Source organism: Trachypithecus francoisi, unplaced genomic scaffold (genome assembly GCF_009764315.1).
Source record: "Trachypithecus francoisi isolate TF-2019V2 unplaced genomic scaffold, Tfra_2.0 Lachesis_group13, whole genome shotgun sequence".
NCBI lineage: Eukaryota > Metazoa > Chordata > Mammalia > Primates > Cercopithecidae > Trachypithecus > Trachypithecus francoisi.
In genome coordinates, this window is record NW_022681458.1 from 93,374,023 (window position 1) to 93,389,858 (window position 15,836).

At 38.6% G+C, this 15,836-nt stretch overlaps 1 protein-coding gene across 1 annotated transcript in view; it reads right to left on the reverse strand.

The window, feature by feature from the left end:
- Nucleotides 1-15,836, reverse strand: part of LOC117095016 — a 276,890-nt gene that overhangs the window by 259,858 nt on the left and 1,196 nt on the right. The window lies entirely within an intron of this gene.

Genomic DNA, 15,836 nt, shown 5'->3' on the forward strand with positions numbered 1-15,836 from the left:
GAGCTGCACGGAAAAGGAACTCTGGACATCTGCAGTGGGGTCTGGAGGACGCTTTGCCTAAGTACTGATCTGTGCATGCATAAGAGGAAATGACTCAAGCTAGGGAAGGAACCACAAGAAAGGAGTAGTCAGAAATATTCCTGGAGCTCACAGCGGGCTAGGAATTGTTCATATTCCCACCAGCCAAGATGAAACAATAACAACCACAGCAACATTTTAAAAACCAAAAAACAAATATATAAGGTATCAAGTAGAAGCTTGAAAATGGTATTGCATTCCAAAGCGCTATATAATTAAATTGCCAAAAACTAATGATAAAAAGAAAATCTTAAGATCGGTCATAAAAATAAGATACATTGTGACACACTGCAAACAAAGCAATAAAAAGAAGAATGACGTAGACTTCCATCATAAACTATGCAAGCCAGATGTATTGAGAAGGGGAAATATTGTCTACCTACATTTTTTTATCAAGAAAAATATGTTTCCAATGTGAAGAATGAATGGACATTTCTGGAAGAACAAAATAAAGAGAATTCATCACCAAAAGACTTGCATTCCAACAGTGCTAAAAGAAGTCCTTTAGGCAGAGCTGAAATAACACCAGGTGGAAAATTAAAGCTACACAAAGGATTAAAAAAGCCAGAAATGGTAAGTATGTTAGGGAATGTGAAAAAACAATTTTCTCATTTTAAAAAATATCAGCAAAACATAATCGACTGTTTAAAGCAAAAATGAGAGCAGTGTAGTATGGGATTCACAGCAAACGTGGAAGTAAAATACATGAGAACAGCAACCATCAGGATATAGAGATGGAAGCACCCTGTTGTGATGTTCTTATACTATATGTGAAGAGGTATAAGGTAGATTGGGATAAGGTTTTTCTAATAAAAATTTTTTTTTTTTTTTTTACATCAATATGTGACTTTTTTAAAAAAAAATTAGGTTTGGGGTACATGTGCAGGTTTTTTTCATAGGCAAATTGCAAGTCACAAGGTTTGGTGTACAGATTATTTCATCATCCAGGTAATAAGCAAAATGCCTGATAGGTAGTTTTTGGATCTTCACCCTCCTCCCATCCTCCACCCTCAAATAGACCCTGGTGTCTGTTGTTCCCTTATTTGTGTCCATACCCAATGTTTAGCTCCCACTTATAAGTGAGAACATGCAGTATTTGGTTTGCTGTTTGGGTAACGGCCTCCAGCTTCATTCATGTTGCTGCAAAGGTCAGGATCTTGTACTTTTTTATGGCTGCATAGTATTCAATGGTGTATATGTACCACATTTTCTTTATCTAGTCTACCACTGACGCGCATTTAGATTGATTCCACGTCTTTGCTATTGTGAATAGTGCTGTGATGAACATATGCGTGCATGTGTCTTTATGGTAGAATGATTTATGTTCCTTTTAGTATATACCCAATAATGGAATTGCTGGATAAAATCTTAATTCTGTTTTAAGTTCTTTGAGAAATTGCCAAACTGCTTTCTACAATGGCTAAACTAATTTACATTCCCCCCAACAGTGTATATAACTTTTCCCTTTTCTCCACAATCTCTCCAGTTAGATTGTGATAAATTAAAGTCTTTCGCTCTGCTGAAGGGAAACTCCAGGTGATTTGGCACTTGGCTAAAATTATTAGGCCACCATAGGTATGTCTCTGAGAATGTTCCGAGAAGAGATTAGAATTTGAGTCTATGAACTGAGTGGGGAAGATCCCCCCTCAATGTGGGCAGATACCTTCCAATTGGCTGGGGGCCCAGATGGAATAAAAGGGTGGAGAAAGGGCAAAATCTTGCTGTGTCTTCTAGAGCTAGGATACTTTCCTGCTGGTCTTGAATGTTACAACTCCCCTTCTTAGCTTTTGGACTCTGAGAAACACATCAGCAACCCCCAGGCTCCTGGGTTTTTGGCCTTGAACTGAGAGTTATGCTATTGGCTTCCTTCGTTCTGCAGCCTCCACACTTCCCAGTGAGCCATGCTACCAGTTGCCCTGGTTCTCTAGCTTGCAGATGCCTGTCATGGGACTCCATAATCAACTGAGCTAATTCATATATCTCATCAGTTCTGCCTCTCTGGAGAACCATGACTAAATTGATTACTTATCATATGCCAGACAATGTTCTAAGTAATTTATATATACTAATTCATTTAATTATCATAGTTCCAATTAGATGGGCACTATTATTAAACCCATTCTACAGATATAGTCCTAAGGCACTTGCCCAATGTAGATATGATAAGATGCTTTAGTAGTTCAGAAACAGGAGAAGGAGAAAATCAGCACCAGGAAGAGCAACGAGGACTGTATTAGCCTGGAGAAGTTGTCATGGAAGGCATACAACTTGAGCTAGCTCTTGCAAAGGTATATGCTAATGACTACCAGGTTTGTCACACCAAATGTCACAATCTAATATTATCAAAGATCTAGTACTTCAGCAGAGTAGTTTAAATCAATTCCTCAGATCTCTCAACATTTATTAAATACCTATTATGTTTTAGCCTCTGTAATCAAAGAGATAAACAAAAAATGGCTATCTATTGAAAATGTATATATAATACCCACCATATTACTAGATGTCACTGGGGCACAGCCTTCACTTTTGAAAAGCTTATAATCTAGTTGGTTGTGTGTGGGCATGTGTGTGTATATGTACATGTGAGTAAAACTAATTAAAAATAACTGAGACTAGGTTATAATCATGAGCTAAACTGAGCAATGCTCTATGATTCAGGAAAGCAGATTACCATGAATTACCCAGATAGCTTCACAGAGGACATGGCTTGGAGCTGAATATTGAAAAAGCAGCCACATTTATATAAGTAAAGGAAGCAGGAAGAATTTACCAGCTGGTGATAACAAGATGAGAAAGACTTAGGTAGGGATAAGCATAGTTGGTATGACTAAGAGTGAATAATATTAAAAGCTCAAAATAAAGTCACACATGTAAAGGGGGCAAGTGGGATACAAATTGGACATTAAAATTAACTCAAATCCCAGATTGTTGTTGAGAATAGAGCCTTGATAATTTTCATCCTCAAATTCTAACCAAATCATTCTGTTTTACTTATGCAGGAGAAAGGGTAGAAATATAAGAGAGAGTGCAGAGAATACTAAAAATAATAGAAAAAAAATGAGATCTCAGAGATCATCTGATATGTATGTAATTTCCTTGGAATTCAGAAATATCAATAAAATTTAAAACATACAATGTTACCAAGATCTTATTTTTAAGTCCAAATCTCCTGTAAGCAATTAACAAACAGGCATCACTGATCCCACTAAACATCATCAAACCATATAGAAAATGCGAACTTTATATCAAAGAGCAGCATGAACACTGACATTCTCATGGACCGGTGACGTGCCTGCACTGCTCAAATGACAGGGCACTAGGCCTTCCATGCGTCCAGGGGATATTCCCACTGTAATGTGTCAGCAGATTTGCAAATGTTCTCAGTGACAGCAACGCACAGTCCAGGAATATATCCTTACCCCTATGCTCAGCTCAGATCGCCTCAATGCAATGTCTCTCTGCCCTGCAGGGTCCCTCTAATGGCTCCAACTGCCAATGAAACACCTTCATCATCTCTGTATCTAAAATTGGATGAAGGTATCAAGTTTGGCTGCCTGATGAGACTAATTAAGTACTTTGCAGAGGTGTGAAGAAGTAATCAGTCCTAGTCGGTGAGAAAAGAAAAAGAAAATATGAAGGAAACCCCCAGAGGTGACTCTAACACAGTTCCTGTCTCAATTGATGATTCATAAGATCACAGCTGAAAGAACCTTCTACCATAAATCGAGAACCTATGTTAACAGCAGGAAACGAAACATCATCTCACAACTCTTCCCTCACTAAATCAGCACATCCATCCCGTATCCTAAAATCGTTACATTGCTGTATACTGACACCTAGTGTCCGGAGTTAAGTGAGTCCAAAAGTGACATTTTTCTTAGATCCAACTGTGGGACGTGGCTCTCTCCCACATCAGGTTTCCTGGTGTGATTCCTCACTCTACTTCAGGGCATCCACGTGAAAGTATCATTAAGAATTTATTTTAGTGCAGTTAAACTCCCATTTTGTGACCTACCCTCCTCAAGTACTTTGAAACTGCCAAGTGTTCCCCAGGACAACCCTTCCTTCTACTGAGCACACAGCAAACTCCCACCTTTCCTTCTTCCTCCTCTCCTTCAGTATCAGGATGTGGCCTTTCTTTATATAAAGTCTATATATTTTAATAGCATTATTTGCTACACCAAAGATAATTGGAAAGAGAAAGTTGTACCAAAAAATGCCTCAGAATTGTTCATAATAGCAACATGTAAGTGGCTTTCACATTATTGCATTTTGGAGATTCACCTCTTCCCTCCTTCTACTCCCACAACCACACAGTGAGACAGAGAAAGAGATGTTAATGAATAACCAAAAGTCAACAGAATAACAGAATGTAACAAAAATCAAAAATAATCCCAAGGAGTAAGTACTTAAGAGACTCTATTTTATTCTAAGCAATCTTTAGAGATAAGCCGGAGCCATTTCTAGACAGGAAGTATAAAAATTTTTGAAGATGCGCACTTTCAGATAGCAATAATTTCTCTCAAGAACATTTTTAGATCTACATTACTGTCTTTGAATCAGACTTTTTCAATGCAGGCAAAATAGAAGATGTAAGTAATTAGATGACATTGGTGAGTAGAAGATGCATGAATGTAGATAGCATTTGGTTTTGGAGTTAGATTTTCCAGTTTGCTGTGCAATACATAGGACATAGTCATACTAAAAAATTATTCATTGTCCTCTCGGCCTTAGCACCATTTTCTTAGAAACCTCTGTGCCATGAAAGCCAAGTGGAGGAAGAAGCAAATGTACAAGTTGAAGCACAAAAGAAGAAAGATGAGTCAGATGTCCAAGTAACCACTAGCTTCTTGCACCGTGGAAGCCACAGGAGCAGAAACATGGAATGCTAGATGCTAGGGAAGCTGGTACAAGTCTGGACTGCATGCTACTGTCCAGAGCTTATCTCATGATCTAGAACTTCACTGCCCTCTGATCGCCAATCACCTGTAAGACCCACGTTGCTCATAACCCAAACTGCCCTTGTTGGTCTTTTGCCCTGGACCTGTGACATTCTGGACTACTTCTGTGTTTACTTGTGCCCGAGTGTAACAACCATACAATAAATCACCTCTTCCGCTGTCTTAGCTGAATAATTTAAAAAAAAAAAATTCATTGTTTACATGAAATCAAACTTTACATCAAACTTACCTAGCTGTCCAGTATTTTATCAGGCAAGGCTATTTGGGATGGGGAAAAAAAAAGACCTAACTAGGAAAAGTAACTAGGCTTCTAGTGAAACCTGAGTCATTTTTATGGAAATGGGTGCTATAGTGGGGTTCCAAAGATCAAATATAAAAATGAAGGCCCAACGCCATAAGCATTCAACTACTACTTTGCATTTATTTAATGCTTCAATTGGTAGAGCCTTTCATATTCCTCCTCATGACAACCCTTATGTGGGTATTTTTATGCACACTTAAAGGCTCAGAGATGTTAAGGAATTGTCATTGTAATCTGCACGAAACTATAAGGAAAAGTCAGAATTCATATCCAAGTCTGCCAGTGTGGTGTGGTGTCTACAAACACAGAAAAAGTTCCTGTGAATACTGTACAAGACTTTTAATCCCTGAGCTGCACATGAAACTTAAGTATCTGAAAAACCCAGTAACATCATGACATAATGCCAAGAAAATGAAAAGATATTCTCAGAAAGTCATTGACCTGCCTTACATACTATCAGACTGTAGAGTCCAGTTTGGTTTTTAAACCACAAAAGCATTCACTTTATTTCCCCAAGTACAGTAAGACATTATTCTGACATGGACTTAGTCACACGTACCCAAAATCTCTAAATCTCCAACCACTACTCTCTGTAAACTATTTATATGTCTAGAGATCTTTAATAAAATCACAGGATAATTCAAATCTGTTTAACTTAGAGCTCATGTTCCCTAGATCTTTACATTTCAAATTTAGAAAATGTTCTTGTAATAATGCTTTTCACTGTTAACTATCAAGGTCATTTTTAAATTGTAGAGTAGTGACAGCTGGTGTTCACAGTGTATATCGCACTTCTCCCCTGAGCTGTTTTTATTTTTTACCTGTGATCTTCAAATTCCAGTGTCCATAAAAATTCCCTGAGGAGCTTGTTAAAACATAGATTCCTAAGCCCCCACTCTTACAGATCCTGATTCTATATATCTGGGGCTATGTACATTGCAAGCACCACTGCTACCATCCCTTTTCCCACCTCCTGGCCAATCTTATTCAATAGTCTGGAGCAGGGCTTTTCAAACATTATTGAGCATGAGTCACTAGCAGTCTTGTTAAAATGCATATTCTGGCACAGTAGTTTGGGGATAGAGCCAGAGATCTTGCATATCTAACAAGCTCTGGGTTGCTTGATACCCTGATTTTAAACCTAGGCATTTCCAGTTCTTATGTAGCTAGATCACCACAGACCAAATCCTCTGCGTTTACAAAATGCAACTTATAAGTGCTTCTTGCTCAGTGGCTAAAGAGATTTTGCTTAAGTCTTCTCCTTAACCCTGTTCTCAACTCTGTCCACATGCTTGGGGCCTAAAGGATAGCCATAGTAACCTCAAGAAGTAGCTAGGAACAAAGAAGGCCATTATCCTGGTGGGAGTCCCACTAAAACCTATGCCTGCTTTTCTCTGAACTAAATCATTTCCTGATACAAAGGAGACAGAAAGGCCCAGGTCAGGATCACTCCCTGGTGAGTCACAGTCAAACTAAGAACCAAAATATTAAATCAAGGGCTTCTTTTCTATTGTATCTCAGAGGCATGTAACATTCACTCTCCATAACATTTCTCTATACCATTCATGCATTTCACCTAACAACGGATGGCTAGAACATACAGGACAGCCTTGGCTTTTCTGGAAATGGCCAGAGCATATGCCTGTCTTCATATACTAAATACTGAAGAACTCTTGGAGCAACCATGCAGGCAACTTTAAAAAAATGTATTCTCAACAGTTGAGTTGTATAACCGGGTCTAGTATGTTCACATACTTTTACTTATTTTTTATTCTATTACCTTTTTTTAACATGTTATTTTCTTACCACCGGGTAATAATGCTATAGAATCTTTTCTTAAAATAACATAGAGGCCGGGCGCAGTGGCTCAAGCCTGTAATCCCAGCACTTTGGGAGGCTGAGACGGGTGGATCACGAGGTCAGGAGATCGAGACCATCTGGCTAACACAGTGAAACCCCGTCTCTACTAAAAAATACAAAAAAAAAAAAACTAGCAGGGCGAGGTGGTGGGTGCCTGTAGTCCCAGCTACTTGGGAGGCTGAGGCAGGAGAATGGGGTAAACCCAGGAGGCGGAGCTTGCAGTGAGCCGAGATCCGGCCACTGCACTCCAGCCTGGGTGACAGAGCGAGACTCTGTCTCGGGAAAAAAAAAAAATAATAACATAGAATATTGTCTCCAAACTTCAAATGTGCTTTTAGATATGCTTAGTTGAGTAGAAAATATTCCCTCTAGTCTCTTGTGGTTTTATAATACTATTGTCTTTACAGAAAGAGCAGACTGCAATCCAATATTCTTTCCAGGTTGAGCATTTAGTGATAACTATATATGCCTTAGTCTGCTTAAGTATGCATCCTTTATTATTCAGATCCAGTGTTTTCTGGAGTAAAAAGGAGACCATATGTTAATCAGAAAGCAATAATACAGGCAGCTGTAAGAGTGAGATGAGAAAGGAAACCCCAAGGATTACATATTAGCCTCCGAATAGTCTCATAATCTGGTACTTTGATCAACCTTTTTAGCTCTCTGAAGGCTCCTCTTTACCTCTGAAGGATAAGAACAAACCAAGAGACTGAAAGGAGGAAAACATGCAGATAAGGGAAAATAGAATAACCACTGAGAGACAGCTATTCACCTCTGTCTCTTCTCCTTAGTTTTGTTGTAGTGGAAAAAAAAAAAAAAAAAAACGGAAATTTTGGAGCCAGATTAATCCACGTTTGAATCTCACATCCGTCACTCTGCTGCCATACGGCTTCAGGTAGTTTACGTAGCCTCTTTGAGTCTCAGTCTGTTTATGAAACACAGAAACTACTCCTTCCCTGGCAGAGCTCTTGAGAAGATAGATGTTAGGTAGGTATGGAGCCTGAAAATAGAACAACAAAGAAAAGCTGTTATTAATGGTCGCTGCCACCACTTCTTCATCTGTTCAACTTTCAACAATATTTATTGATTATCTCTCTGTGGCAGGAATATAGTGAAGTCTTAAGAACAGTGAACAGATAAAAAAATCTCTGTCCTCAAGAGGTTTATGTTTCATCCTTTGAATACCACAGTAATCACAGTTTCATCTCTTACTGTTCCACTGAAATTCCTCCAGCAAAGTCACCATTGCCCTATCAAATATGATGATCTCTTTTTGGTCCTTAATAAGACCATTGTGTAGCATCTAATAATCTTGAGCAATTATCTTCACGATGTTTAAAATATGTATTTCTCCTGATTTTTGTCTACCCACTGACTAAAGTTTTTCAGTCTCTGTTGCTAGTTTTCTTCTTCGGTTACTCCTTTAATTGATAGTTCCTAGAGCTCTGACTTTTGCCCTTTTTCTTTTACACTCTCCACTAGCGGCCCTTGATCTTTACAGAGGCACAGACTCCTTCAAAGACCTAAGGAAGCTCAGCTCCCTCTAAGGGGGAACAAAACCTACTTATAAATATACAGGAATTTACATGCATTTTCAGGAATTTCACAAATCTTCTTCACTCTCTGCAAAGCCCATCATTGTACTCCAGTTGAAGGGATTCCAATGGCTTTAACTCTTTGTTAAAGACTCTCAAATTTTGGCTGGGCACGGTGGCTCACGCATGTAATCCCAGCACTTTGGAAGGCCAAGGTTGGCAGATCACTTGAGGTCAGGAGTTTAAGACAAGCTTGGTCAACATGGTGAAACCGGTCTCTACTAAAGATATAAAAATTAGCCCCAGCATGGTGGTGCATGCCTATAATCCCAGCTACTTGGGAAGTTGAGGCAGAAGAATCACTTGAACCTAGGAGGCGGTGGTTGCAGTGAGCAGAGATCACTCCAGTGCACTCCAGCCTGGATGTCAGAGCCAGACTCGTCAAAAAAAAAAAAAAACTCAAGTCTTGATCTCTCACATACACAAACCACTTTCTTTCTTTCTTTTTTTTTTTTTACTTTTTAAATTATATACTTTTTTTTTATTATACTTTAAGTACTAGGGTACATGTGCACAGCATGCAGGTTTGTTACATATGTATACATGTGCCATGTTGGTATGCTGCACCCATTAACTCGTCATTTACATTAGGTATATCTCCTAAAGCTATCCTTTCCCCCTCCCCCTACCCAGCAACAGGCCCCGGTGTATAATGTTCCCCTTCCTGTGTCCAGGTGTTCTCATTGTTCAATTTCCACCTATGAGTGAGAACATGTGGTGTTTGGTTTTCTGTTCTTGCGATAGTTTGCTGAGAATGATGGTTTCCAGCTGCATCCATGTACCTACAAAGGACATGGACTCATCCTTTTCTATGGCTGCATAGTATTCCATGGCATATATGTGCCACATTTGCTTAATCCAGTCTGTCATTGATGGACATTTGCGTTGGTTCCAAGTCTTTGCTATTGTGAATAGTGCCACAATAAACATACATGTGCATGTGTCTTTATAGCAGCATGATTTATAATCCTTTGGGTATATACCCAGTAATGGGATGGCTGGGTCAAATGGTATTTCTAGTTCTAGATCCTTGAGGAATTGCCACACTGTCTTCCACAATGGTTGAATTAGTTTACAGTCCCACCAACAGTGTAAAAGTGTTCCTATTGCTCCACATCCTCTCCAGCACCTGTTGTTTCCTGACTTTTTAATGATTGCCATTCTAACTGGTATGAGATGGTATCTCATTGTGGTTTTGAGTTGCATTTTTCTGATGGCCAGTGATGATAAGCATTTTTTCATGTATCTGTTGGCTGCATAAATGTCTTCTTTTGAGAAGTGTCTGTTCATATCCTTTGTCCACTTTTTGATGGGGTTGTTTGTTTTTTTCTTATAAATTTGTTTGAGTTCTTTGTAGGTTCTGGATATTAGCCTTTTGTCAGATGGATAGATTGCAAAAATTTTCTCCCATTCTGTAGGCTGCCTGTTCATTCTGATGGTAGTTTCCTTTGCTGTGCAGAAGCTCTTTAGTTTAATTAGATCCCATTTGTCAATTTTGGCTTTTGTTGCTATTGCTTTTGGTGTTTTAGACATGAAGTCCTTGCCCATGCCTATGTCCTGAATGGTATTGCATAGATTTTCTTCTAGAGTTTTTATGGTTTTAGGTCTAACATGTAAGTCTGTAATCTATCTTGAATTAATTTTTGTATAAGGTGTAAGGAAGGGATCCAGTTTCAGTTTTCTACATATGGCCAGCCAGTTTTCCCAGCACCATTTATTAAATAGGGAATCCTTTCCCCATTCTTGTTTTTGTCAGGTTTGTCAAAAGTCAGATGGTTGTAGATGTGTGGTATTATTTCTGAGGGCTCTGTTCTGTTCCATTGGTCTGTTTTGGTACCAGTACCATGCTGTTTGGTTACTGTAGCCTTGTAGTATAGTTTGAAGTCAGATAGCGTGATGCCTCCAGCTTTGTTCTTTTGACCTAGGATTGTCTTGGAAATGCAGGCTCTTTTTTGGTTCCATATCAACTTTAAAGCAGTTTTTTCCAATTCTGTGAAGAAAGTCATTGGTAGCTTAATGGGGATGGCATTGAATCTATAAATTACTTTGGACTGTATGGTCATTTTCATGATATTGATTCTTCCTATCCATGAGGCATAGAATGTTCTTCCATTTGCTTGTGGCATCTTTTATTTCACTGAGCAGAACAAACAACTTTCTTGAGCAATAGACCTTTCAAATGACTTATTGGACAAAAACCCACATGAATGCTCTCAGGCATCTTAAATTAAAATTCAAAATTCAAACTAAGCATATTATTCTTCTTAAATTTGCTTTCTTCTTGGGAGGAAGTATCCTATGAAAAAGGGAATACTAGGGCCGGGCGCGGTGGCTCAAGCCTGTAATCCCAGCACTTTGGGAGGCCGAGGCGGGAGGATCACGAGGTCAGGAGATCGAGACCATCCTGGCTAACACGGTGAAACCCCGTTTCTACTAAAAAATACAAAAAAAAAAAACTAGCCGGGCGACGTGGCGGGCGCCTATAGTCCCAGCTACTCGGGAGGCTGAGGCAGGAGAATGTCGTGAACCCGGAAGGCGGAGCTTGCAGTGAGCTGAGATCCGGCCACTGCACTCCAGCCCGGGCGACAGAGCGAGACTCCGTCTCAAAAAAAAAAAAAAAAAAAAAAAAAAAAAAAAAAGAAAAAGGGAATACTAGTTTTAAACCAAACAGACCCAGATTTAAATCCAGCCCCAGAAGCTTCAGTAATATACTTCCTCTTTGTGCTTTTGTTTTTTCATGTATAATATGAAGATAATAATACCTCAATTTTCTGCATTATTGAGGATTAAAATCGATATTGAAAAAATGCCTATCCACATAGGATATATTCTACAAATATCCACTTTTTACTGGATTCCCAATCTCAGTAAAAGGAACTCCATTTGCCACATATCTTGAATCAAAAATGTAGAAGCTGAAGATTCAACTTGTCCTCTTTTTCTCATCAGCAACCCATGGATAGCTATGCCATGTTGATTCCTTAACTCTCCCCTTCCCTTAGTTCAGGCTTTTTGTGTTCTTCCTCATGGATACTACAAGAGTCTCCTAACTAGTTGATCCAATTGCAGCCCAACACCCTTCCAATCTATTCTCTGCACTGTAGCCAGAGGATCTTCCCAAGACACAAATCTGATAGTGGCATGACTGCTTAAACCTGCTCACTTACTTCTCATTGCTTCCAGATTACATCCGCCTTAGCATTGCACTGAAGACCAATTATGATCTGGCCCCATCTACCTCCAACTCAATCCCTTGAACTAGTTGTGGATCTCGCCAACTGCTCACAGTCTTTTGGATTCTATTCCTCTATTCATGTTGCTTCCTTTGCCTGAAATGTTCTTAATCCCCTACATTTCTTCTGGCCACAGGATGATGAAGCACACAGGCCCTTAGAAGATTCTAGCATATACTCTTGGACTTCCAGCTCCATAACCATAAGCTAAATGAATTTCTTTATAAATTAGTCAGTCTGTGGGATTATAACAACATAAAATAGACTAAGACAATGACTCAACTAGAAATGTCAGATTCAAGAATCCAATCAGGGCCATATAGTGTTAGTCTATACCTGTACCATTACATACAACATTCTGCCTTTATAAAATAGCATCAGTAGTGGTGGTAGAGGTCTTCAGGCTGGTAACTCCTGGACATAGTTAGTTTGGAAGGATAATCTAGAATTCGCTCTTCAAATTTAGAATTTCTTCTCAACTCTAGTTTTCTATCACTAATGTTTGCAAAGTAAAGGTCTCAAATCACCAGCTTCTTTGGCACTTTTCTGCTCTCTTCATCACTGAACAACTTGACACCCACTGACTTTAACTAGGAATCATGAAGTCACAACAGAGAAACAGACCTCCCACCCCTTCCTTGGTTGTGCCTTATATCTAGTGTTTTCTGTAAGAAAACATGCTGCTCTCCTTCAATTTCACATCTCAGAAATTGAGAGAGAGTCTGATGACTTTAGTAATTGGCCTACTTTTGGAGCAACAAATTCCCAGCATAAAAAAGCATCAAAGAAAAAGACAATTTGAAGTCAAAATGTTTTGACTTCCATCCCACAACTGACTGGCTGTCTCCTACTACATACAGGAAGAGGAAATAAATGTACAACATGAGGATTCTGGGGCAGGGATAATTTCCTAAGATTAAGGTTCTTTGAGTTATCAGATGGTTTCCAAGGAAAGTCCTAGAATTCCTTCTCTGGATATCCTTAACAAAGACGTTCGAAGATATTCTCCTTTATCTGTGATTGAGTATTCATTGATTTGAACAGCTGCAGGAGTGTCAGCCTGTGATTTGTAAAGCCTACTCATTTGGACATCACCAATTTGTAGTAACCAGACAGGAGTGGAATGAAGTTTGCTCTATGTTATTAACATAGAACAGCATTTCTTAAATTAACTATATATATGATTGTGGGGAAATGCTCAAATAACCTAGCAGAACTATTTTCAAATATCTTATAAAAATACAATTGCCAGCAATTATACTTCTAGATATCTACTCAACTGATTTGAAACATGTCCACAGAAAAACCTGAACTTAAATACTTAATAGCAGTTTTATTCACAATTGTCAAAAACTGGAAGAATCACAGTGTTCTTTAATAGGTATAAATGGTGGTACATCTATACATTAGAATACCATTCAGGGATCAAAAAGGGAGAAATAAAGACCAGGCATGGAGGCTCACACCTGTAATACTAATGCTTTGTGAGGCTGATGTGGGAGGATCCCTTGAGGCCAGAAGTTTGAGGCCCCCTTCTCTACAAAAAAGTTTTTACAATTAGTGAAGCATGATGGTGTGTGCCTGTAGTCCCAGCTACCTGGAAAGCTGAGGCAAGAGGATTGCTTGAGCCCAGGAATTTGAGGTTACAGTGAGGTATGATCATGCCACTGGACTGCAGCCTGGGCAACAGAGCTATCAGACCATCTTAAAAAGGAATCCATAAAAAGACAGGAATGAACCGTTGTGCCACACAAAAACATGGATGAATCTTAAATGTAGCTATTACTATGTGAGGAAAACGAGTCTGAAAATGCTACATACTGTATTATTCCATTTCTATGTCATTCTGGAAAAGTCAAAATTATAGAGATGGTAAACACATCAGGGGTTGCTAGAGGTATAGGAAGGTGGGAGGGTTTACTAGATGAAACAAAGAGGATCTCTTTAGAACTGTAACTTTTCTGTATGACACTGTTATAATGGTGGATCCATGACACTATGTATGGATTTGTCAAACCCCATAGAAAGAAAATTTAAAGTGAAAAAATGTCTTACTTCTATCCCACTACTGACCAGCTGTCTGCTACTATGCACAGGAAAAGAAAAAAATAAATGTGCAATGTGAGGATTGCACAAAGAGAACTTAAATGGAGGAAGATTTTTTTTTTTTAAATCATAGGAACTCAAAGAATCCCAGTAGGTAATGCAGATTGTGGCAAAAGATTACAACTGTATTAGGAGCATATAAAATAACTTCACTGAAGCCAGGTAGAGGTAGGATGGAGGGTTGCTGACTTCAGTTGAAAATAAGTGGAATCTATAAGATTAAAAGCAAAAGAACTATCCATAAGCATTGTACTCTAATAGGTAAATCTGTTTCTCACAGGTATACCTGACAACAATTCAGAAACAACTATACATGTACTCTGAATATGGGTTAACGGTTCTGAATCCATTATACATGTAACCTGTAATTGCACAATTAGGTAAATGGATTGCAGACGATGAGAGCCAAGTGTCTCACACTGGAGTGGGAGGTTACAGACAAGCAAGGGGAGAAGGCTACAATGATCCATGTGGTGCTGGAATTGAACTGAAGATAACAGCTCTAATACTTAAACCTAGAACTCCTGTGTAGCTGTCAAAGATACAGATAGATACATATATAAATACTTACAGATATGCATATTTAGTCAGGTTAGCATATGCATGAACATTTCCTTGCTCTGTCAGCTGAGAGGGTCTAGAGGCAACAATATCCCAAATGTCCAAATCTTTATTTCTAATATCATTTTTCATTAGAAGGACCCTTGGCTCTTTGGAGAAGTAGCTGATTCTAGGATTGGGGCAGGGAATATACAAGATGAGCCTGGAGCATCTTATAGAAATTAAGAAAATGCTCAAGAAAAAAATCCATAAACACAAAAAGAGGAGGGTGTGTCAAAAAGACACAAATGCCAACTAAAGGAAATCTCAATAGCCAAAGCTGGAACCAATATGAACAACAAAATAAAGTAGTATTGGATTATAACCCAAAATGTAAAATCAATATCCATGAGTCCATATTGACATAAATGATTGAATACTTAAAGAAATGCAGGAGTACATACAAATCTCCCATACAAAAGAATTCCAAATAATTTATGAAGATACTCTGTCCTCATAAAGGTGGAGTATAACAATTTCCCATTTCTACAGTTTGGGCTGCACAGAGTGATGCCCTTCCAAAGAGTATAGCATGGAAAGGAACTGAAAAAGAGTAACTTCACAGTGGAGAAACCTGACAACCCCTACATTAACAAGGTGATAGAGGTTAGCATCAACAGTAATAAGTCATGTTGATAGTATATACCCTTGACATGACGTGATGAGAAGATCACTTTACCTTACCTCTTAACAAAAAAACCTATAACCTCAGTCAATGCATGAGAAAAATACAGGCAAAATCCAACTGAAGGACATTTGACCAAATGACCAATAAGTCGCTTCAAAATTATTAAGGTTATCAAAAACAAGGAAAGTTTGAGAAACGGTCACAGTCCAGAGAAGCCTGGGGAGGCATGGTGATGTATTCCGGACAGGAACCTGGAACGGAAAAGAACACCAGGCCGAAAACTAAGGACAGCTTAAATAAAATATGAGCTTATGGGCTTTAGTCAATTTTTATTTATTTATTTATTTAGTTAGTTAGTTTTTTGTTTTTTTTTAATTTATTATACTTTAAGTTATAGGGTACATGTGCATAACTTGCAGGTTTGTTACATATGTATACTTGTGCCATGTTGGTGTGCTGCACCCATCAACTCGT